The 25,486-nt window shown below is 45.1% G+C and overlaps 1 protein-coding gene across 1 annotated transcript in view; it reads right to left on the bottom strand.

Annotated features, from left to right (window-relative positions):
* The window catches only part of Slco2a1 (solute carrier organic anion transporter family member 2A1), an 87,317-nt gene that overhangs the window by 47,182 nt on the left and 14,649 nt on the right, over nt 1–25,486 (bottom strand). The window lies entirely within an intron of this gene.

Here is a 25,486-nt window from a genome sequence, read left to right as displayed (position 1 = left end):
AGAGGGGAAAGAGATCAGAATGGAAAGTTACACAATAGCACCATGGCCTATGGATTTCTTTAAATAACCCAACTAGCCATTTTAAGCTTCCAAACCTGTATCCAATTGTAACTATAACCCTTCCCTTTGCCTTCCCCAATTTTAAAATTAGCCAATCTCTTAGACTGTAACCCTGAGTCTCTCCTATCACAGCAAGGGGCAGTGCTATGTTATAGATAAAAGCAGGTGTTTGCTTGCCAGACTTTGTTCAGTAGCACACCCTTCTGCAGAAGTAAATTTTGCCTTGCCGAGCTACTTCCAAGTATGTGTCTGATTTCTCACGACACCCAGTATTTCTAACAGTTCAGGCCCTCTCGGGTTCTCAGCTATTGGGCCAGACATGAATGGGTTCTAGGCCAGGAGTCTCAGTTCCTAAGTGGTCAGTGGAAGGTACCCTTCTGGCTCATGCTTTTGCTCCAGGGAAGGGTGGAGTGTCATTATGATTGTTGCAACATGTGTTACAATCACTGGACTAGAGGACAAGTCCTGGCTCTGACTATCTGTGCAGAGGGTGATATATGGAGGATTAGAAAGTGAAAAGCAGAAAACCCATAATCTACAGGAGCTTCCACTGTAGGCAAAAGGAAAGACAAGAACCCCAGAACAGATTATGGAAAAATAGCAAATGCTGATGATGGTGAAGTGCTGGGGCGCTTAATGCTCCAACATCAAATGTGGGGAGCTCAGGGGAGTGGAGGAACCACTGCGGAAATGGTTTCAGAGAACAGCATCTGTTTTATTGTGCAGCAAGAATGGCTTTTATAGCAGGTATGTGCCAGGTTACGTATAACAGTCATGATAGGCCAGACATGATATATACATATCATTTTATGGAAGTCCAGAAACTACCTCGTAGCCCAACCCTGCACCAACAGGGGAATGACTTCTTGTCAAAGGAACAAGGAAATTGTGCTTACCAGTGTTCTGACAGCACTTTGTCCCAAAACATAGCGTTCTAAGTTAGGACTTCCCTGCTGCACAATGAGCAAGATAAGCATTCCTCCATGAGGACCCAAGGCTAGGCCCTGCAGCAGTGGAGGTGGTGGTGGTAGTAATGGGAAAGTGACAGCCATGATGAAAGCAATGGTCATGGTGATGGAGCAGAGAAGGTGATGCTGGTGGTGAAGGTGATGGTGATGGTGATGGTGATGAGGAGTTGATGGTGATGCTGGTGGTGAAGGTGATGGTGATGTGGAGTTGATGGTGATGCTGGTGGTGAAGGTGAAGGTGAAGGTGATGGTGATGAGGAGTTGATGGTGATGCTGGTGGTGAAGGTGAAGGTGATGGTGATGGTGATGAGGAGGTGATAGCGATGGTGATGGTGAATATGAAGGTGATGGTGATGGTGATGGTGATGAGGAGTTGATGGTGATGCTGGTGGTGAAGGTGAAGGTGATGGTGATGGTGATGAGGAGGTGATAGCGATGGTGATGGTGAATATGAAGGTGATGGTGATGGTGATGGTGATGAGGAGTTGATGGTGATGCTGGTGGTAAAGGTGAAGGTGATGGTGATGTGGAGTTGATGGTGATGCTGGTGGTGAAGGTGAAGATGAAGGTGATGGTGATGGTGAAGGTGAAGGTGATGATGATAGGGAGGGGAGGTTAAGGTGATGGTGATGGTGATGGGAAGGTGGTGTTGATGAGAGGTGATGGTGCTGGTGATGATATTTGTTAGTCTGATCATTTTCCACAGGCACAGGGCACCAAGAACATTCAATTCTCTGGTCCAGGAAAGACTTGGGAAAGAGGCAATCTGATCCTTAATTCCTTGCCAGGCCCTTCTCTGGCTAACCCCTAAAGGTTAATGTCCCCCAAACTCTGTAGTCTCCTTCTCTGGACATGGACCCTTTTTGCAATGCCATTTGCCACCAGAATGATGGTACTCTAAATCTCAGTTTTTATTCCAGAACTTTCCCCAGAGCTCTGTACTCAGGTCCATTTACTATCTGTTGGACAGCTCCACCTTAGGTTCTTGGGCTCCTCAGAATAATGACTTGCTAGATGGACTCATGGCCTTCCCCCACAGACCTCTACTCTTTTTCCTTCATTTCCCATCACCTTCACTTAGCTTCCCAAGAATCCCCTGGACACATTTAGGACCTTGTGAAGTTGCTGAGGTTGGCTTTGAAACCTGCCATCCTCCTGCCTCAGCTTCCAGAGTCCCTGGGATTACAGGTGTGGGCCACCATATCTGCCAAGAGCAGGCCCTCACTATGTCACCTGCATTACTGCAATACCTCTCACACACCACCTGTCTGACCCCTCCAAATCTTCCACCAAACCACCCCAGGAGAGCTTTCTTGAGGGCAAATAAGAGCAGGTCACACCCAAATCAACATGTCTCACTGGCTCCCACTTCTTGTGAATGAAAACCAATGCCTATGGCAGGTGTGGTGGCCCACATCTGGAATCCCAGAGACTCCAGAAGCTGAGGCAGGAGGATTGCAGGTTCAAAGCCAGCCTCGGCAACTTAACAAGGCCCTAAACAACTTAGTGAGATCCTGCCTCAAAATAAAAATAATTTTTAAAAAGGGCTGGGGATGCGGTTCAGTATTGAGCACTGCTGAGTTCTATCCCTGGTAGCAAAAATAAAAAATCCCCTGCCTGCTTACCTCTTTGGCTCTGTACCCTGCTGAGGTTGATCATATTTTGCAAAGATGGCCACACCAATATCTCCCATCCACATGCACCTCTTACAACATGCCAATGACATGCCACAAAGAGGCAGGGTATATGTTCTGTCTCTTTGAGTATGAGCCACCTGGCTACTTGCTTCTAATGAGGAGAATGAAGCAGAGTAGAGCTATGTAACTTCTGAGGCTTGGTCTTAAACACGGGTAGAGAATGCATGGCCCATTCTCTCTTAGGATCTTTAGAACTCAGACACTGTTAGGAAGCCCCGTCTTCCTTACTTGTGGGGAGCCCACAAGTTGGTGTTCAACTGACAACTCCGGCTAAGATTCCAGGTCTTGGTCAGAGTTCACTGTCAGACATATGACTGAATGAGCCTTCAAATGATTCCAGTCCCGGCTTCTGATGCCAATTAAAACAGAAATGAGCTACCCCCGCTGAGCCCTGTACCCATTGTAGGTTGCCAGGAAACCAAGAGCTGTCACTGACTGAAGCCCTAAGCTTTGGGTTGCTTTGGCATGCAACTTTGGGTACCAGCAACACCTGCTATCCACTTTGCTCCTCAGACACCATCAAGGTTCTACTCTCAAAGGTTCCCAGAGCACACACACTGTGTCCAAGCCTTTGCTCACAGTCTGTGCAGAATTATCTTCCCCTTTGTTATCTGGATTGCTCCCCCTGGCTTTTAGGAAACCCCGTACCCAGCATAGTGCTCAGTTGTGTGACAAGTTCGAGGTTGCTTCTGACAATCCTAAGCATCCTGTTGCTGACTTCACAGAGGCACATGAAGACTCAGCATGTGGCATCCAGCAGAGGAGTGAGGACCATCATAACAGCGGAGGAAAGACAACGATGGCTGGAGCCAAGGCCTTGCCAGGGCAGTGGGCATGTAGGGAGGACAGACCAGGGCCTCCTGCAGAGGCTGAATTGACACTGATTCCCGGTGGAGGAAGAGAGGTGATGGAGTTTCTACCATGATGGCCAGAAAGAGGCAAAGCTATGCTGGACACAGGACCATGGAAGAAGAGGTTCTGTGGAGATGAGATCAGTTTTGGAGCACTCGAGTTTCTGAGCACTGAGCTCAGAAAAAAACCACTCTCCTTCCATCCAGTTTAGTAATGAATTAACAGCAGTTACTAATCTCTACTGGCCTCCTCAGCAGTCTCATGAGAGGAAGACGGGATAGTGCGAGAGAATATCTATCTCATATTTTTTGTTGAAAGATAGATTTTAAAAAATTTCCTGTAAGTATAGAAATTCCCCAAGCTGCTAGGTGGAAGACTCCAGCAAGAATCAACTGACATCTTTCCTCCCCACTCACCTCCAACCCTCTTACAGGCCAACCTCATCTCCAACGGTGGGTCACTACAGCTCTGTCAAGTCTGTGTACCTCATGGGTGGCCTAGCAGAGGTGCTGGAGTGGATCTGGACCCCAGGTGTAGACACAGAGATCAGATATGTGACTGTGGGTGGGGGGAGGAATGTCTGGAAATGAGACGGCAGTAGATGGATGGTTCAACAGAACTTTCTGGCCAGGACCCTTCAAGGTCACAGTCATTTGACCTCAAAAACTGTGTAATGTGGATTAGATCATGGGACCATGATCCAGGCTGCTCAAATCAAATACCCACTATATGGCCAGTCGGAGACAGAGTAAGAAACACTCAACATGGGGCAGAAGAGATAGAAACCCATCCCTCAAGGACATAGGTTTCAAAGTGTTAATGTAGATGGATTGGAGAAAGCAGAAAAAGATCCCCTACACTGTCACTCAGGCAATTCAGTGCTCTGATTTTTGATGGTTTGGATTTTGGAGTTTCAGATCCTGGCTTATAGGACCACAGACATGAGCCACGACACCCAGGTTCCCCATACTTCTTTAACTACGTAACCCCCCCGCCCCAACCACCACCACTCTTCCCCTCGTATTATGGATACTAGAACTCTGCAGAATCTACTTTAGGGAAAGATAATATGTCCCATTTAGAAGTAGCTTATTTGGATCCTGTGATTTCTTTCTTTTTAGTTGTTGATGGACTTTATTTTATTCATTTATTTATATGAGGTGCTGAGAATTGAACCCAGTGCCTCACACATGTGAGGCAAGTGCTCTACCACTGAGCCACAACCCTAACCCAGCCTGTGATTTCCTTGCAAAAGGAAAACAAATGGTGTGTTACGTGGGCTGCCTTATCTGCTTTAAAATAGCACACTATCATTTTCCATCTCCTCCTTCTACTTTCTTTTCCTGGGCATTCATTGCTTCCTAAGATTACATCATGTATTTGATTTGTCCTTTATCCACCTCTGGCCCCCACCAGCATATTGACTTCATGGAGGAAAGATGACAGGTGCTTCTTAGGACAAAAAATTCCCAGTGCTTGGAGCAGTACCTGGTTCATGATGGGGGCTCAGTCCTTCTTATGTGGGCAAGCATCTTTAGAGTATTCTGTTGACCCACGCTCACAGGACTCAGCCATCAGAAAAGCTACGTGCGAGGCTCAGATTCTCAATGACCTTTCCTCCATCATTTAAAAACGTTCCCTATGACGCAGCTTCATTCCATAAGCCACATAATTCCCAAGGCACAGAAGAGCATTTGCCAGTTTTATCCCCAACACACTTAACTTGGTTCAATTCTAACCTCACTTTTGGATATTTCTAACTCAAAATAAAAGATTGAAGAATTGCAACTTGCCCAAGGAACTTTCTGGTGTGGAGGGAATAATCTATATTTTTATAATGGTGACATTTACATAGGTATAGTTTACACTCACCCAAACTCAAACATACTTTATATACAGAGATATAAAAAATTGTGTTCTGTATGTATAATAAGAATTGTGATGCATTCTGCTGTCATGTATTTAAAAAATAAAAGCAACTTTAAAAAATTAAAAAATAAAATCTATGCATTTTATTATATGCAAATGAAACCTCAATGATATTGACTGAAGAAAGACTCTTTCAAAAAACAATTTGTAACCACAAAGGTATTTAATCTTCTGACGCTTTGTATGAATTCCACAAACATTTTTTTTTTAAGTTATGAACATTGGCAACGTCATTGGAGTAAGCTTGTTTGTTCAAGGGGCCTACTTTGAAAGGTTCAAGACCCATGTAAATATCTAGGTTAGTGTTTGAGTGCTAATTTAAACATCCAAGTTTACATGAGGGGTGTGTGCGTGCATGCATGTGTGCGTGTTAAAATTAACATGTCACTTAAGGCACATCTTGTAGAAGGAAGCTGGCAGAGAAATCTCATGTTGGGGCAACAACAATTCTACAGGGTGGAGTGGGACTGACTCTCTCAGATGTCTAAATGTGAAGGTCACGCTCACAACCCCATCCTCCCTCTAATTCTAACAAGCCCAGAGAGGGAGTGTGGAGAGAAAGGAATCAGAGAAACTAGAGTGGCCGTGAAAATCTTTCTTCTAATAAAGAGGGAACCTTTTACCACCTGAGCCAAAGAGCTAAGGATGGCTAAAGAGATGCAGAGACACCAACTGAAGGTGCAGAGGTGGAACTGCAGTGATGTAAGATGACCATAAAAAATAAAGCATAAGGACATGAAGGGACACCGCCACAGCCAGGGAGTATGGGAAAAGGCTACAGTACAGCCCATACATGGTTCCTCTCCATCTATGTGCTCACAACTGGTTTTTCCCAACTGAATATTGGAACTATGATCTAACCCACCTTAGACCACAGAGGCATCTCACTGTGGTCACAGGGACACTGGAGAGAAATTCTTAAGTTCAGTAATGGTACGGGGACCACCTGGTCAATGACTGACTCTGCTGTCAGCCAACTCTGATTTTGTCGACACAGACCTCAGGGGAGACACAACTCTAGAAAGTTCACTTGATTCCTTCTGAAACCTGTGATGTCACTTCACTGAGGCAATTCCATATGATGGGGGAGCCCAGGCAGGGGAAGGAAAGCCCTTAGGAGCAGGAGATGGGACTGTCACACAGCCAGTGACCTCCCAGTTGGGAACAACCGCTTCTTGCCCTAGATGGTAATTGTTTTCACAAACAGAACGGCTTCTTCAAAGGGAGGGAGGGAGGGAAGGAAGGAAGGAAGGAGAGAAGAAAGGAGGGGGCGAAGAATAGAAGAAGAAGAACTTTCTCTCACATCCACAAGGATGCAGGGATCACTCAGGACTGTGCTGAAGGCCACTCTGCAGCTCTCTACATGACAGAGGGGACATTGGAGGTGACATTTGCTTCGCTTTAGCTCTGTTGACCTCTAGGAGTCAAAATCTGATCTCGGAGACCATCTGTCCCTCTTCTCGCTGAGCCAGAGCTGGCTCCACCCCAGACCCAGATCTGACTACACTCCAGATGGACAGGAACACATCTCTTTGGAAGGAGAACTTCCAATGCAATGCTGACACCCCAGGGCAGCAATTTGCATTTAGGAATTCCTTTCCATAGCCAGTTGGGTCCCACCTGTGAAATTAAAATCTATTTACATTTCTTCTTCTCACTTTTACTTTTTAAATTTACCTTGTATAAGTGTAATACTTGCTGCACATGTTCAGAAAGTCAAGCAGGGCTTAGTAGAGCAGGACTGCACTCAGCTCCAGCCCACCACCAGTGTCACACCTCAGGGACAATCACTTCTGTGGGGTTTTTTTCTTTCTTTCTTTCTTTTTTTTTGTAGTTTTAGTTTTTCTGTTAATTACACCCACACATCCCCAAATATACTTGTGCAACTTCTTGACTTGTCACTTTAAAGCGCTTACTACTAGAGAAGAGAAATGAGCTCACTTAGACTTGCACCTCTTCTTCTCCCCGACTTTAATAGTCCTGTATTTTTATTGTGATCAGATCTCTTCATTTTGTGGCAACAAGTTGGGAGCAAGAGGGGCAGGGCTTTCCTCCTGGACAGAAGTACCCACACTAGTGATAGTTCCCCGGATCATGAAGGGAAGGTGTCTGGAGTCTGCCCGGGAGCAATGTGCTGTCCTGCACTACACTGGCTGATTCTACACTTGTCCCCTCTCTGGGGCTGTGCCTAGCTTCAGAGATCCCTACCATTATTAGGTCGGGTACCAGCATCTTAGAAACAGCCCCCTCCCCTCTACTTCATCATCAACACCACCATGAACTTGAGATCTTCCATATGTTCTCTCCTTGTTCAAATTTTTTTCTGTTACTGTTTTTAAAATTATTTTTTATTCAGTACTTTCATTATAATGTGGGTACTGGAGATGAGGAGAGACAGACACTCTGCCATCTTGAATAATAAACCTAATCTATTCCCTGACATTAACCTAACAGATAAATTATTCTGTCCCCATTTTTTCAGGAGGAAAATAAAAAGATTCTGAGGAGTATATACAGCTGCTTCTTGACTTCCCATGGGGTTACATTCTGACAAATACATCATACATTGAAAGCACCATAGGTTAAAAAAAAAATGCATTTAATCCACCTAACCTACTAAATCCCATAGCTTAGAATACTTACATGAGCCTACACATGGGCAAAATCATCTAACAGAAAGCCTATGTTATATTAAAGTGTTGAATATTTCCTGTCATTTATTGAAGAATGTATGGGTTGTTTTCACACCATGGTAAATTTGAAAAGTTGTTACACTGAATTTTCCTCAGTTGGGGATCATCTTCACTTATGAACTTAGCTATCAAACCAAAAAGTGCACCCTAATTCTTTCTCTCCCCCCACTACTTTCAAGTACCCTGATACTGTAACAAGGACTTAAAGGAAACTTTTACTAAGCTCATGGACTCTTCACTTGGGCCTGCTGCTAGCTACTTTTGGGGTAGATTCCTGTACATTTCTGGCCCCTGGCTTTTGTCTTCCCCCTGTATAATCCCTAAGCTTGTATCAGTATCTCAAAAACAGGGCTTCAATGACTGGTCCTCTTACTTCTTCCCAGTTTGGCCAAGTATTGTTGGCATTATAAATCCCTTTCTTGCTTCAACACCATGCATCTCTCTTGATTGGATTCTCAAGGTGGTGGATGGCTGAATCTGATCTGCTGGGACCCCCAGAAATAGGTCTCTGGCCTCAGACTCTGGAAATAATACTTCATTTATTTGACTGAATCTTCCAAAGTGGTCAGGTGGCCGGAACTGGCTCTGGGTGTCTGCTCATCTGCACTTACAGTTCTCTTTTTTCAGGGTCTCTGTTCTCATAGCTCATCCTCAGTCATGATGGGCACTTCACCAGTGGGTAAGAACTGAGGCATGAGGCTCAGGGTTCAAGGGTCCCTAATGCAATGAGGACAAAAAATGAATTCACAAGAGTGACTCCTAGCTATCTCCCGATGTCATCAGAGAGGCAGGCTCTTGAAATGGGAGGCTGAGTGGGCTTCTCAACTGGAAGAACTAGGGAGCTGGAGACAGAGGGGCCCCTTCCCCCTTGTCCTTCCAAAAGAAAAAGATAGTAAAGCAAAGAATCCGTGTGTCCTTGAATGGAAAACTCCTTCAGTCCGTCAGCCTGCCTGCTTCTCCATACCTTCAGCAGGGTGTGGCTTTGGATCCAAACTGTGGTCCAATGCCCCAGCAGGGAATATCTCTTTCAAGAAGTAATTCAGGAAATCAAGTATGTTCCCACGCAGGAAGAATGTCTGCACAAGATAAAGTTCAGAGATTCAAAATAGCCATCCTGGGGTCAGAGTTGGTGGTGTTCACAGCAGCAATAATAAAAGGTAGCTTTAGCATTTATTAGTATTATTACAAGCGAGACAAAGATCTTTGATAAGACAGGGCTCCGTGGGCCCTGAGAAGTATAAAAATCAGGACAATCTAAAAATAAACACATAAATTTCCATCATAAGCTCCTTGCTGCTTCAGAGGGAAGAAGCCCATTAGGGAAGCTGGGCCTGGGACCAGGAGGGAGACTGGCAGGGGCCTGGGGAGTCAGGTCCCTTGGAGTTCTCTCAAGGTCTAGTATCTCCCCCCCCCCTTTTCTCTCCAGTCCCTTTTGGCCAGCCTCTACTATCCCAGAGGGACTTTGTGGTCTGACAGGGCTCCCTGATAGGCCTTTAGAAAAGCCACCCTTTAAGGCCCTGGAGAACAGCTTCTGGAAGGACAGGTGTGTCTGGCCTTAGTGAAGGCCACAGGAAAATACAACAGGCCCAGTAAGCCGAGTCCAAGAGGGACACTCTTCCCGCCTTTTGCATTGCCTGGGGGACCCCAGCCAATGGCATCTCTCTGAGCCGAGTCCTGACTCAATCGGACCCAAGCAGGGTTTTCCAACCATTTTTAGCCTCCTATCCTCAGCTTACACAAAAATCTCACTTGAGGGGCCACCAGGAAAGACAAGACAAAAATGGACTCCGGAAGTCCTAATCTGCATATGTATGTGGCTTCTGTTGTTATTTTGAATTTGACTATTTTGTGTTATTATGAACTAAAAAAAAAAAAAAAAAAAAAAGATCTTTTGATAAGACAGGATCCTGGGCATCCTTAGAAGACAAAGATCAGAACCATCTGAAAATGAAATGTGCACATTTCCATGGTGGCATCTCATTTGAAAGGTTGGCCATGAAAAAGAATCTGAAAAGCTTTCTAGTTCATGATAATACCAGAAATCCTACTGTGGTTGTTTTGTTCTTTTTCTTAGTGGTGTCCTGTCTGATACGCGGCCGTGGGACCGTGTGACAGGAATCTACAGAGGGCTGCCTTTGCCAACAGCAGGGACCCTTTACCTGGATCTGCAGATGTCCTATGAGTAACTGAAAGCGGATAAAGCTCTGGGCATCTCTGCCTTAGTTTTTTATCTGTCTTCTTTATTACATTAAATGTTGGGTCAGGCCCCTGCTCAGCTCTGCCTGTAGACATGTTAATGACTTAAGGAGTGTTTATCTAAAAACTAGTAAATCAAGGTTTATTAGCCCTGAATTAACCTATTTTATTCCCCTCCAAGACAGATGCCAGATCTACAGAAAGATTTATAGCATCCTGTTCCAGAACTCTGGAGTGGCCCAAGACGTTTTCAGTCCTTACCCCATGTCTTCCAGGAACAGCGGAAGACTGGCAGGCACATCGCCCCAGGATGAGACTCCCTGCAAGCAGGAGTAAGTGTCTCAGGAGAACTGAACTGCCCCCTTCCAAGATCACAGGCCTGATGGATAAACATCCTGAGCTGTTCACAAGCTGTAGGAATTGCCCCCTCAAGTGATAAGGCCGTCTCTCAAAGGTGTCTCTGTAGCCATCTCACAGAACCAGCCCTGAGACAAGAAGCCATCAGATCACAGTTTGGGCCAAGATTGTTTAATTATGCATCTCTCTCAAGTTCTCACCCAATTCTTCTTTTATTTAAACCTAAAATTCATGTCAGCACCCCAAAGACAGGGCTGAGACACTAGACTTTGCTTTGCCTTCCCAGTATGGACGTGTTGATTACTTTTCTGCTTGGTGTTTGGGACGAGTGGCCAGACAGGATTTATTAGGACTCCCCCCACCACCACCACCACCACCAGTGTCAGACCTCTGGGCTAGGATTTTGGTACAAGTGGATGAGGTAGACAGCTGGACTTGTGTCTGGGATTTTGTAGTGAGATTTGTGAGAGGATAAAATGGAAGAGCGAAAGGTGAGAGATTGCCTGAGGGCTTGGGTCTGGGATCTGGGCTTTAGAAGTCATAGATGCAAAAAAAACTAAAAGTTCTGCAAGAGATGAAACATAAGCATATGAGACTAGATGAATTTACCAGATTAACTAGAAATGTGGGGCTCAAGAAAAATAAACACTTTAAAACAAAATTATCAACTGGCAGTTATCTAAATATGTGTCCAAATTCTTCTTCAGAAATTCCTGAAATCTTTTTTTTTTTTTTTTTAAGTCAAGAAAGCTCTCCTTTATGGAAAGCAAGTGCCGTCTTGTCTTTTGGGGAAGTTGGCTCAGGAGTAATTTGTTAGGACAAAATGAGGCCTCATTAGGAGATCTGCTTTGAATCCATTCAGGGCAGGAAAAGGACGTTCAGACCCTATGAATATGGAAACTTTGCTATTTTATATCCTTCCTACTCTTTGTTCTCATAACAAGATGGGATGTCAATGTTTTTGCTCACATCCTGGAAGGGTTTGAAGATGAAGCCCTTCCCTTCCTGCCTTCAAGGAAAGGGAAGCCAGTTTTTCAGAGAGAGAAAGTGAGGATTGGGGACACAGTCTTAGAGAGCCTTGGATCTTAAGAGCTGATCCCAAGGAAGTGGACCAGGAAAGGAGGAGCCCTGAGGCCCAAGAAGCTGGGTGACAGCCACAGGGAAACACTCTCGGAGATGGTGCTTATTTCCTTCATGTCGTTGCATTTGTTAATTTACTTGTGCATTTCTGTCTCCCCACTTGTCAGTCTTGATCACTCTGTCTTCTGCCTCTGGCTGTCAGCACATAACAAATGCTCAATAAATACTTGCTGAAATAGTCAATCCTCCTACCTGCCCTGAAAGGTACAAATGACTCTTTGGGTTTATGGAAGAGGAAACAGGCTCAGGGGAGCTTGGAAAATTGTCTCCTATTGTATTTGGTAGGTGGTAGCAGCCAACAGATGCCAAGTCAGCCCATCACTCTGTTCCATCACCACACCCAGGCTCATGAGAGTTCAGCAGAAGGAGTGCCAGGGAAATTGTGTTCAGCAATGTTGCCAGTTGCTGCATCCAGTAGGTTCTCCAACAGTTGCTTTACCCGAGTTCTACAGGATTTGACACTCGCCATTTGTAATGTCACTTGACTTCCTAGTGTTCTCGTTAGCTCCAACTGTTCCCCCTTAGTAATCCTGTGAGAGGCTTCTCCTGTCTCCCTGCCTCTGTGCCTCTGCTCACAGGGAGTCCCGGGCTATGTCCTGAAGATGTCCCTCCTAGCAAATTGTGTCCCTTACATTTCAGCTTTGACTCCCAATCACCCCTCACATCCATGCCCCAGACCGGCACTGCTCCCCCGTATCATCTCCTCCTGATTTCAGTCTTTGCCTGGTGCTACTATCTTCAAGTCTTCAAGCTGCCATATCCACCTCCTCTGCCACCCTCCAATCCCCAGCAGCTCTCATGTGGCCCATGACCATAACTTCCTGGCTGTTTCCTACGCCCACTCTCTTCCCCTTCCCATCTATTTTTTAAACAACAGTCATAGAAACCTTTTTAAAAAAAATTTATTCAAGTATGACATTCACAAAAAAATGCATAAATTGTAAAAGTATGGCTTGAAAATTTTCACAAGCTGGGTATACCTAAGGGATTGGTACTCAGAGCAAGAAATGGATTGTTGTCTGCTTTGCCAGAAGCACCCTGGGGCCCCCTCTAACCACCCACCTTACCTCCAGGGTAATGACTTTCTTGACTTCTAAGAGCAGAGGTTGGTTTATCTGTTTTTTACTTTATAGACAAAGAATCAGATAATACATCAGCACTGTCTTCTAAAAATGAAGATCAAAACTTGTAGTGACTGTGGAAGCCCTTTCAATGGATTTCCAGCACCTTAAATTCAAATCCAAGCACAGTATCCAGCCCAAGGGTCCTTCCTACTCCAGGTCCCATCCACCTTCTGCTTTCCCTGAGCTTCCTGCCTCAATGGCTGCCTCTCAGGTTCCAATCTATCTATATGCAGGGCTTGGTAATAATCAGTGGAAATGTGTAGCTGAGAGTCCACATCAGATGGTGCTTTGCCTTAGAGACTCTGGGGCTGGGGGATATGGTCTCTGCTTAGGGTGCTCTTTATTCCCACCCACTCCTTTGGTTAATGTCTACTCATCTTTCTGGTGCAAAAAAAAAAAATCCCTCCTGTTACAGTTCTCTATTGTTCCTTCAGGGCACTGAGTTCAGATTGCAATTACAACCACCAGGAGTGTTTTGGGTCCTGTGGCAATTCTGGTACCCAAAGCATATATGTCACCAAAAAGACATAAGGAGGGATCTTAAGTGGAAGAAGCAATCCTCTCTATAAATAATGATGAATGAACAAATCAACTAATAAACTTTGGTGAATGACCCCACCAGTTACCTAGGTATCCAAAAGCCAAAAGTGAGTAAATACAAAATTTTGAAATTGGGTTGTAAATTCATTGAAGAAAAAGATATCTTCCCTTTATTGTGTCCATTTTCTCCCGAGAAAATTCTGGAGGCATAGGAAATGACTTAGCAAATGCTTGCAGGTTCTTTCACTTTCTTGAGAATACCCAAGGCCCATTCCATCCCAGAGCTCCCAAGAAAATCATCTGTATTTAGAGAATTGAAGCCCTGGACCCAGTTTTGCCTCTTTGGCTCTACCAGGTTTGATCTGGCAGACAAGAGACTGGAGACTCACTCTCTGAGCATGAGGAAGGGAGAGAATCAGGCTGTGTCCCTGAGGCACCCAGTGAGGAGCTCCGGGAAGTTTCATCAGGAGCTAGTCAGTGTCCCCCGGGAAGGGGAAGGAACCCTTGCCCAGGGAAATCCCTGCCCTGAGGCATCTGCATCCACCCACCACCAGCTCAGCCTCTGCGGCAGCAGTAGCTCCAGGAAGACCTGATAAACCACAGCACACCTAGCCTGCTCAAAGCCACAGTGGAGGTCTGAGAACAAAGTTTCAAGAGTCTGTAATGGGAGCCCCAAGTAGTAGATGCTTAAGAGCAGGGCCAGCAGGCTGCCCACCAGTAGAGGAGACGGCATGGAGGGTCAAGGAGCCTGACAGCCCTTCCCCCAGGGACAGCCCTGAGCCCTGCTGCTGGTCAACACTGTATCCACTGACTCCTCAGATGTCAGAGTCTGTCCTGAGGCTATGCATTCCAGAATTGCACCTAGATAGATAGGCAAGCTCAGCTGCCATTCCTTCCTGACTCCCAGAGGCAGGGGCTTCCCTGCAACAGGCTATCACTGACAGAGACATCTGTTTCCACACAAGACCATTCCCACACCCTGTCCTAACCAACCTGGATTCTCCTTCCCTGACTGCCTGCCCAGGGATCCAGATTCATAACCACATGCTGTGCCGCAGTCTGGCTGGGCACAATTCAGGAGCCACATGTCAAAAGAAATGAACTTTATTTTTAGAACACACACACACCGCACCACACAGCTCCTCAGGAAAAACCCTCAGAGCCCAACTGCCACCACCAGCTTCCCACAAGCCTCTCAACCTCCCCCCCCTCCACCTGCTCTTGAAGCCGATTGGCTGGGTCGCGTGGGCAGAGCCAAAAAAAGTCCCCCAATGAGCAGCTCTGTGGTCTGAAAGGGCAGGGAAACAACCCAATGAGCATCACCGCAGAGGAGCCAATCAGTTGGCAGCTAGAAGTTTGCTGGGGCTGCTGTGAGCCAATCATCAGCTGGCAGCTGGAAGTTTGCTGGCAGCTGGAAGTTTGCTGGCAGCTGGAAGTTTGCTGGGGCCCCTTTGGCTGTGACTCTCAACAATGCTGTCTTCACAGGTGTCTTCTACCTTGCAAGACACTGCCACTCCAAAAGTAATGAGCAACGCTTTAAAAAATTGGTGTCCTATGAAGCAAGTCCTCAGCAGCTGGAATAGGATGTTTAGGGGGGAAAAAATAGGAAGATACGGCAAGTGACAAAGCAGATTGACCCTATGTAGGAAAGACACCTCATTTCTGGGGGCATCCCTACTTGTTTTTCTGGTGGCAAGTAGGAGAAAAAGGCTTTTTGTCTACTACTCAAATCTCTGTGTCCCACTGGACAACTCAACAGAAAGAAATGTGTTCCCTAAGCACTAAGCTAGGAGCACATTCCTGATCATGAAGCAAGACCTCCTATAGATCAGAGGAGGGTCATATAACTTGGTCAGTTTACCCACTGGCCAACAACAAATACCAAAGATATGGACCCAAAGGACCACATCTCCTGTGGATGACTCTGGGCACAGAGGACTGGATGCTCATCTCCGTCACACCCTGTGGATCTCCACTTCCTCCCAAGTGCCTCTTAGCTTCAGATCCACCCATGACTCCCAGCATACTTTGCTGTGATCTCCACAACAAATTTCATAACTCTTTCCAACCTACTGGAACTTGCAGCAGGACTTTCTATGTCCCCAAGTCTCCTCAATGAGCATTATGGGTTGAGTCATACTCCCAAAAAAACATGTCAGAGTCTTAATCCAGGGACCTGAATGAGATATAATCTTTGCAGATATAATCAAGTTAAGATGAGAAGTCATACCAATATATGGAGGACCCTAATCCATTGGCTGATATCCTTTTAAGAAGAGGAAATTTGGATACAGAAACACATGAGGAAGAATACATGTGTCAATGGAGGCAGAAATTGGAGCAATGTGTTTCCAAAGCAGTGAATGCCAAGGATTTCAAATAATCCCTAGAAACCAGGAGAGAGGCATGGAATGAGGTCTCAGCCTTCAGAAGGAACCAACTGAACCAGCACCTCAATTTTGGATTTCTAGCCTCCAGAATGGTGAGAGAAAAATTTCTGTTGTTTTAAGCCATGCAGCTTGTGATATTTTTTGTTATGGAAGCTCTAAGAAACCAATACCCTGGGCCAGGGCTTTGGTCTGAAGGCAAGGGCTAAGGGCATGAGGTTTGCATGAGATCTGAATTTGATTCTTGACTTTGTCAGGTATATGAACCCTAAGATGATAGGCAACTGATATTTCTTTGAGGCCTCGGTCTCTTCATGTGTAAAGTGATGATAATAGTAATGACCATTAATAGTCATGCAGGATTATTTGGAGACTAATATGATGTGTTTGTAAAGTGCTTAGCACACAGCCTTGCTCTTAGTACCAGGTAAGTGCTCACCCTTTGATGGCTGTCTCCTCTGGTAATGGTTCAAAATTTAATTCCCTGGGTCTGAATCTTTGACAGATTTTATCCAGGGTTACTGGCAGCATGTGATTGCTAATTCTGCCCAGAAGGAGCATTTAATATAATGAGCAAATATTTGTTGGCTATCATTCTTGGCCAAGCACATTGCAGGAGAGACCAAGGATCAAGCAGGAGGAGACCCCGCCCCATCCTGGGAGCACTTTGTTAATGAGATGAGGCAGGTGGACACTATAGCAGCAACCACTCTGGAGGTCACATAGCAGATACTGGAGATGACACAGTGTGATGGTGTCAAATGACAAGGGAGAATGAGGGAGAGGTCCTTGAAGAAATGAGTTGGAGCTGGGTTTTTGAGGACAAGTCGAATTTCAGAAAGTGGAGAGGAACAGAGGGGCCTTCCCCAGAACTAGGACACAAGACAAAGAGTGGATTACAAGGTAATCACGGGTCAGGAAAAAAAAAAAAATCTGGTTAGTCTAAGAAAGTTCTGGGTAGGTGAGAGGACGAAACCAAATAAAAAGAGGGTTGGTACCCTACAGGTACCATACTCCGGTGAAGTATGACTCCGTCTGGCATTAGTGAAGACTTCTGAGCAGGGATGATGGCTGCAGACTTTTTAGAAAGTTTGACCTGCAACAGGTGAGAGAGCAGACAGGTAGAGGTACAGGGACAAAGTAGAAAAGCCTCCATCAGGTGGTGGTAGTGACCAAGGAGAAATATGGTAGAGAAACTCAGGCAAGGCAATGGCCTGAGGACTGAGGAGGTGCAGGGGTGGCGAGGGGCTCCTGATGACCAAGAGAGGGGAGGGTAATGTTAGGGAATCAAGGGGTTCAAAAGACAGGTGGAGTTGGGTAAGAGGGGGGGCAGATGGAGACTATTGAGTCGAGGGGAGAATAGTGGAGATCTCCAGGGAGGAGTGTGGGGGCGGATCCAGGGAGGCCAGGCAGGACACCTCTTGCCCACCTGGAGCCACAAGACCACTTCTCTCCAGCCTTGTAAACAGCTAGTGTCAACTGGAGTTGCATAGCTGGGGAAGAGTGTGCAGGGAGCTGTTTAGCGGTGGTATCAAGAAGGGATCCCTGGGTTTCAGCCAAGCCAGCAGGTGGCTCTAGGGAAAGAGAGTCTCATTTTTGTCAACTATTCAACTTCACACCCTGGAAGATTCTTTCTGGACCATATGGGACCCAAAGAACCCCATTAAGTTGGGAATCCAATAGCTACATTTGGATTCATTCCAGGCTGGTGCCCTGGAGGAAGACTGTGCTTAGAACAGTCCTGTCCATCATCTCTGCTCTTTCGTCTCTTCTCCCATGAACAGAACCTCATTGGTAGACTCCACATGTTTGCATGTTCCCATTAGTAAGTGGAGGACTTAGCTGAAGCAGAGCCCCAGGGATGCCTCCTGACAGAACCTCACCAGTTAAACTGGCAAAAGAACCAGGACAAAGGCCCCATTGATTGACAGATGCGCTAACATATCTGAACTCCAGCTCTTCAGACATGGAAGAACCAGAGCTAATGGAAGTCCTTGATTCCTACTAACATATATAATTTGGGCCAAGTCAAGTTTCTGGCGTGGTCTTTGGATGATAGAGGTCTGCCAATGTGGCCCCACCATGTCCCTTCTACAGGACAGGTGTGGACGGCTTTGTCAGTGAAGGCAGCACCAGGAGAGCAGGTGGTCAGGCCATCTGCTTGGTCTTATGTGGTCACCCCACCCCCACCTCAGCACATGGCCTGGGCCACCTGCTTACCCCAAGAAGCCTCTGCTTGTGCTCTCCTCTATCACTTTGACTCATTTCTAGACCTTTCCAGACAGGGAGCTGCTGCTTCCACAGCCTCCCCTCTCTTGCTTTCTCCTATGTGTCTCCAAGTGTCCCCTCCCCCTCCCTCCTCCCCTCCAGTCCTCAGCTCAGCAAGGAGGGGAAAGAGAAACATTTGCAAGGTTTAGATAGGGGAAGGGGGAAGAAACTGAACAAAATAGGAGAGAGTGACTTTCACCAGTACCACCGAAAATGCCCAAATCCTTTCTCAGAAAGTCTCCTTCATGTCCCAGGCTGATGTTAAGAAAGGAAAGGAAACTGGTTCATGCCGAGGTCAAGGCAGAAGGTCAAGAAAGGCATGCTTGCGTCTTTCCCGTGTTTAGATAACAGCCACCAAAACATGCCTCCCTGTACCCACACCCTCTGCTACTCCCTCCCAGCCCCCATGCCAGGGCTCCAGAGAACAAGGGAGTAGGCCACAGTGAGGCCCTCCCACCCATTGCTTGGGATGGGTCAACCCGGGCATCAAACACTTCTCTGCAATGTAAGCTGTCCAGTCCAAGCCTGGGAAAGAAGGCCAAGAGCAGGTACAAAGAGAAAAGCAAGCCAATTTCTCAAATTCCCTGTTTACCTACAGTATTGAACTTGAAGCTATAAATATTCTTTGGAACCCTCCTGACCTCAGCTTCCCAGACCATTTGTCCTTTCCAAACTATCTGGGGGCAAAAAGAGGTAGATAGTAGAGGATAGGAAAGGCAGCAGAATACAACAGACACTAGTATGGCAATATATAAATCAATGGATGTGCAACCGATGTGATTCTGCAATCTGTATACGGGGTAAAAATGGGAGTTCATATCCCACTTGAATCAAAGTGTGAAATATGATATATCAAGAACTATGTAATGTTTTGAACAACCAACAATAAAAATTAATTAAAAAAAAAAAAAAGAGGTAGATATGGAACTCAGTCTAGCACAGTGAGTCCGTGCGCCCCAAACACCCCAGGAGATTCTCTGAGTTCCAGTATGTGGCAGCCATTCCTTGGTAAGAAGGCCCCATCTCAGCACCCTCCCACTCTCAGGTCTCCCGGCTCAGGAAGATCTCAGGGTTCATGGTGCACAGCCCTTGGCTTTGCCCAAGCCATGGAAGGAGGTTCTGGGAAGCCTTCACTGGCCATCTAGAATGTCCCCGCCCCCCCTGCAAAGCTCCTCCCATCCCTGGTGGTTCCCACATTGGAAGCTCCTGTTCTTTGGCAAATGTTTGGATCGAATCCTGATTACTTCCTCCCAATCACTTTAATGAATGAATATCTTGGCCACAAGCATCTTACACGTATCTCAGTGGCCTCTGCATGTGAATCAGTGCTCCGAGATGCTCTAGTCTCAGAGCAGATGTTGTCTAACTGGAGGGCACATCGGAATCACCTAGAGGACTTGCTGAAACAACTTGCTTGGTCCCTCCCGTTTTTCATTCAGTGGGTCTGACATGGGGCTCAAGAATTTGCCTTTAAAAGGAGCCAATTCCATTGGTCTAGGGACCATACTTTGAGAGCCCATGCCTTAGACTCAAGAAGGTATTCCTGAGCTCTAGCCTAAATCCTTCTTTCCTGTCACCTCGTTCCTCAACTTCTATGTGCAAATCTATTCTGTGAATGGGGTAGCCAAAAAGAAACCTTTCTCTAGGGTAAAACTGAGTCAACCCCTTGACTTCTCTCCTCCCCTCCGCCATCTTCCCTGGGCATGAGGACTCTATCCTGGTGAGGGTTGGCCTGCACTGTTGGTATGGCTGGGAGCACCCCAACAACTGGTCTGTCTGCCAACTACTCTGCTTGGTCTGGAGTTCTTGAAGGCAGTGCATGGGAAGGTGGTTTGATCATCCACACCTGGTTGGTTTGGGCTGGACTTTCTAACCTGTAGGTTTCAAAACTCCTGAGTGAAATCATCAATAAGCATCTTTAGGTGGGGAAAGATTAGCTAAGCAAATACTTGACGCCTACCAGCTGAGGTCCTCAGAGCTGCAGACATGAGCTCACCCCCTTTCCAACACCACTGGTTGACTCATGTCTACAGCCCAGGGGCCTGTGACCTCAGTGACAAGCAAGGTAAGGAAGGGGAATCTAGGTACTGGTGATAGGTTGGGCCTTTGATCTCTGTGGCTCTGCAAGAGTTGGTGCAGAAGAGGGAAGCCTACCCCAGACATGGGATTTTCAAGCTGTGGGGAGGAGCAGACAGGAAGCCCCATTCCAGGACCCCTTGCAAAAGTTCACCCAAGCATGCCTTCCTTCCACCAGCAATTCCAGCAAGGCCCCCTGGCTCCTTGCATCTGTCCTTTAGTGTTCCCTGTGGCCAAGTGGTGCTCACCACTCCGGGGGCCCTCCGACTGCTACTGCCACATTCTGTCTTGTATGTGCCCAGAATGTCATTGCCTTTGTCATTCATGATTCTGTGACAGCGGTTTTGATGTGTCAGCTTGGCTAGACTACCGTCTCCACCTACTCAAACACTAATCACAACACAGGTGTTGCTGGGGAGGGAGTCGGAAGATGTAATCAAAATGTACCATCCCTTGGCTTATAGTGAGGGAAATTCTCCTAGATAATCTGGGTGGGTCTGATTTAGTCAACTGGAAGACCTTAAAAGCAGGGTTGACAATTAAGAGTGTGAGGGAGATGGTGAGGATTACAGGAGGAAAGAGAAATCCCACTCATGGAGAGCAGCTTTGGCCCATGCCTGTGAGTTCCAGCCTGCCTGTCACGGTCCCTTCCGACTGCCAACTTTATGAATTTTGGATTTGCTTAGCCAGCACCCAGGATGGTGCAAACTAATCCTTTGTAATAAATCTGTTAGTATATATTCACGAGTTGACTGAACTCTTAGTCGTACAATATAATGTCCTCCGAACCTTTCAATATGGTGCCTTACATGGCCAAAGGGAAATTTCCAGGTGTGATCAGTAATTTTAAATTGGGAGATTATCCAGATCATCTGGGTGAGCCCAATGGAATCACACATGTCCTTATAAGAGGAAAGCAAAAGTCAAAGAAAAAGGTGAGATGAAGAGAATTCATGACATTAAACTGTCAGTTTTGAGGACAGAGAAAGGGGGTCATGAGTCAAGGAAGGAGGATGACTCTAGAAGGTGGAAAAGGCAAAGACAGATTCTCCAATGAAGCCTCTAGAAGAAGTATAGTTCTCCTTATTCCCTGAAGACTCAAGGATTCCTGACCTCCAAAACTGTAAGATAGTAAATGCATGCTGATTGAAGCCACTACATTTGGAATCATTTGTTACAGCAGCAAATAAGGAACTAACACAAACCTCAATTCATGCGGATTCCTTCCCTTTACCTCACTGCCCTTATTCAGGTTGCCTCTTTTTCCTGGTAGCAGAATGACAAATAAAATTTGTAGGAGGCCACCTGCACTGGGCACAACAAAACAAACCAATACAGAGTTTAATTGTAGTAACTGAACCTGGATTGGTTGGTTGCTGAAGGCCCTATAGCTATATAAATAAGCTGTAACCAAACGAATGACTAATCTGTAGCCTATTAATTAATTTTCTATGCCTCACTTCCATTTTTCTATAAATACTATCTGATCACATTGTTGGCTAGAATTCTCAAAATCTGCTCTGGTCTGGGAGTTGCTGGGATTTGTCAATCATTTTTGTTTCACTTCTTTGTTCAAATAAACTGTGCTTGATATAATTGACCTAAGGAATTTTCCCTTTTTAACAGGGACCATGCCTTTTTTTTTTTTTTTTTTTTTTTTTTTTTGCATCATCCCTGTTTAAGACACTGATTCTCTTCTCTTCTTCTCCAGAGGGAAGTCTCATTTGTTTTCTCTGTTCAGCCCTACTCTGAGATCAGCTCCCCTTTTGTTTTGGAGAAGGATACCTATTTGACCTATCCATGCTTCAAGCATTCGTCCTGGCCTCAGGGAGGGACACAGAAACCAGCTGAGCCAATCACAGCCCTACCCTGGGACTTTTTCACATCAGAACCAAATGAAGAACATCAGGAACTCTCTAGCTGCTAGCTGTGATTGAGCAGTGGGGAAGTCAGAGGTTTATAGTGGAAGATAATGACAGGTGCCATTCAGGGAGAAGGAGAGAAGATAGATGGAGCCCAGCTGGCCCTCCAGCCCACCTGCCCAAGCCTTCACAAGTTGAGCGACTGGGCTTCCTGTTGATTATCAGGAGTTACTTGTATTTTCTAAATATTAGTCCCTGGTCAGTTTTAGACTCTGCAGTCATCTCACAGACTGGCATTCTTTTTGCTTTAAACACTCTTTATCTGTTATTAAAGTAGATAAATCATCTTTCTTTAGCTGGCATTCTTCTGGTATATCTTCTTCTGCCTCCTGATTTCCAGCCTTTCCGTGTCATATTATTTTAGATGTCTCTTTTAAGGAGCATATGACTAGATTGGCACTGTTTTTAAACATCCAATCCGGGATTCTCTAGCTTTGAAATGGTAAGAATAGTCCATCAGCATGTGCTGCAATGCTGGATAAATCTAGATTCCTCTCTGCTTATTATATTATGCTACCATTTATAATAAAGGGGTTTTGTTTGTTTTTTTCTTTCCCTCTCTCCTTTTTCCAGCCTTCTGTTATTTGGTTAATTTTTTTTTAAGTTTTTGTTATATTTCTTTATTCTCCCTTGAATTCTATTCACCTTGGAAAAATGCATCCGGGCTGGGGCTGTAGCTCAGTGGCAGAGACCTTGACTTGCACATGTGAGGCACTGGGTTCAATCCTCCAGCACCACATAAAAATAAACAAATAAAATAAAGGCATGATGTCCATCAATAACTACAAAAAAATTTTTTAAAAAAGAAAGAAAACATGCATCCAATGTCTTTTGTCTTAATGATTACCCATATATTTTTAAAATTGGGGTACAATTTACCTTCACTATTTCTAAGTATACGTTCTGTGGTATCAAGTACATTCACTTGTGTAACCGTCACCACCATCCATCTCTAAAACTCTTTTCATCTTACACAACTCTATATTTGTTGAATACAACTACCCATTCTCCCCACCCCCAGTTCCTGTCAACAACCATTTAACTTTCTGTCTTTACGAATTTGGCTATCATAGAGCATTTGACTTTTGATGACTGACTTATTTCACTTAGTGTAATGCCCTCCTGGTGCACCAATTGTACAGCCTGGGTTAGAATTTCATTCCTTTGTAAGGTTGAATAATCCTCCATTGTATGTCTATACCATACTTGGCTCATTTATCCCTTAGTGGAAATCTTATTTTGTTTCTACCTTTTGGTAATGCTGCTATGAATACAGGCATGTAAATATCCCTTTGAGACCCTAATTTCAATTTTTTTTGGTATGTATCCCCAGTAATGGGATTGATGGATTCTATTTTTAATTTTTCAAGGGACTGCCATGCTGTTCTCCATAGTAGCTGCACATTTCACATTCCCACCAGCAGCAGGACTTCCAATTTCTCCACCTCTTTAACAACATTTATTTCCTGATTTTTTGTTCTATTTTTTTTAGAGTGGCCATCTAACTTGCATTTCACTAATCATCAGTGATGTTGAGCGTCTTTTCTGGGCTTGTTACCCACCCAGGTATCATTATTGGAGAAATGTGTATTCAAATCCTTTGCCAATTTTTCAGTCCCTTATCAGATGTCTGATTTGAAAATATTTTCTTCTTGTATATAGACTGCTTTTTCACTCTTTCAACTGGGTCCTTTGATGCACAGAAGTTTTTAATTTTGATATAAAACAATTTGTCTATCTAACTTGTGTTGCTTGTGCTTTTGATGTCATATCCAAGAAATATTTGCCGAATTCAATGTCATCAAGCTTCACCTCCAACTTTTCTTCTAAGAGTTTTATGTCTTACGTTCAGGACTTTGACCAACAGTGAGTTAATTTTTATAGATGGTAAAAGATATATCCACCATACAGATAGGATAAATTCTGTTACTAACTCTATGTGGAATAGCTTTGAGGTTTTAATTTCCCAGAGGAATTTTTTTTTTTTTCACCCAGGGATCCTGTTAGAAACAAAGCTCCTCTGTCCCTAGGGTGGTGGGATGAGTTTATTAGTTCCCCTTTTACCAAGGGACCCAGCTTTATGAAAGGGTTTGAGTTCCTTCCAACTGCCCACTTCTTCTTTCATACCTGTGTGATTACTAAAACCCATTCCCCACGAGGAATTTTCTTTAGAGTCTTTTATTGTTCTAATCACACCACATTTCATTTTTCCCTTTTACTCTGTCACAAGATCAGCTGATGCCCTTATTATTCTGGTGTTTAATCCATTCTTCATTTTGCCCTTTCTTGCAAGCTCAGCTAGTGTTTAAACCTTTGGTGTTGTTCTATATGATGCAGCACCTCTAGGTGTTTGCAGTAGAGTTTCCTGTTCTGTGGACCCATCATGTTGATGGAACCCATAACTCACTATAACTCTTCATGGTCCACCTAATCCATCTAACCACAGCCTTTGGAGGGCAGGGATCTTACCTAATTCACGGCTGTGGGTCTTCCATACAGAGGATCTACATGAGAACCACAAAGGTGACTTGTTAAAATTCAGAGCCCATGGGGCTGGGGTTGTGGCTCAGTGGTGGAGCACTTGCCTAGCATGTGTGAGGCACTGGGTTCGATTCTCAGAACCACATATAAATAAATGAATAAAATAAAGGTCCATCAACATCTAAAAAAAAATCTATGAAGTCAGCTTTAAAAAAAATTCAGAGCCCATAATCTAGATGTATTAATCAGAATCCAGTTCTGTTTCCACCCTGGTCTCCCTCCTAAAATATAGTTCTTTCCCTACTTATATGACATATTTTATAACTTTGCATTATTTGTGTACTTATCCACTGTCTATTTCACTCTTGAGGACATAGCCCATGTTGTTTTACTCATCATTAGGTCTATAATGATTGTTGGCAGGTGATCAGTAATAATAAGTGAATGAATAAATGAGTTTTTGGGCATCCATCCTAATACCACTTGTGGTCTCAGAGTTCAGAAATCCGTGCTGTTCAGAATACCAGCAAAGAGTTGTCTGGCAAACAGTGGGTGGTCAATCAAGACTCACCAAATGACTCAGTGAGAGCCCACTCTGAGAATTCTTTCCACATCCTCCCAGGTGTACAACCCCAGGCACAGGACCAGACCCCTAATCAGCCTTTCAAAGATCCTATCCTAGCTTCTGTTCTTACCGCCTCACCCTTGGACCCACTCTTCCTATAGGGCAAGGAGCCAATCAGATACACTCATTTCTCTAAGAAGTGTGTCTAACCCTTAGGGCTGGATTCCTAAG

The sequence above is a fragment of the Callospermophilus lateralis genome, chromosome 10 (genome assembly GCF_048772815.1).
Source record: "Callospermophilus lateralis isolate mCalLat2 chromosome 10, mCalLat2.hap1, whole genome shotgun sequence".
NCBI classification, from domain to species: domain Eukaryota; kingdom Metazoa; phylum Chordata; class Mammalia; order Rodentia; family Sciuridae; genus Callospermophilus; species Callospermophilus lateralis.
This window is presented reverse-complemented; position numbering and strand designations above follow the sequence as displayed.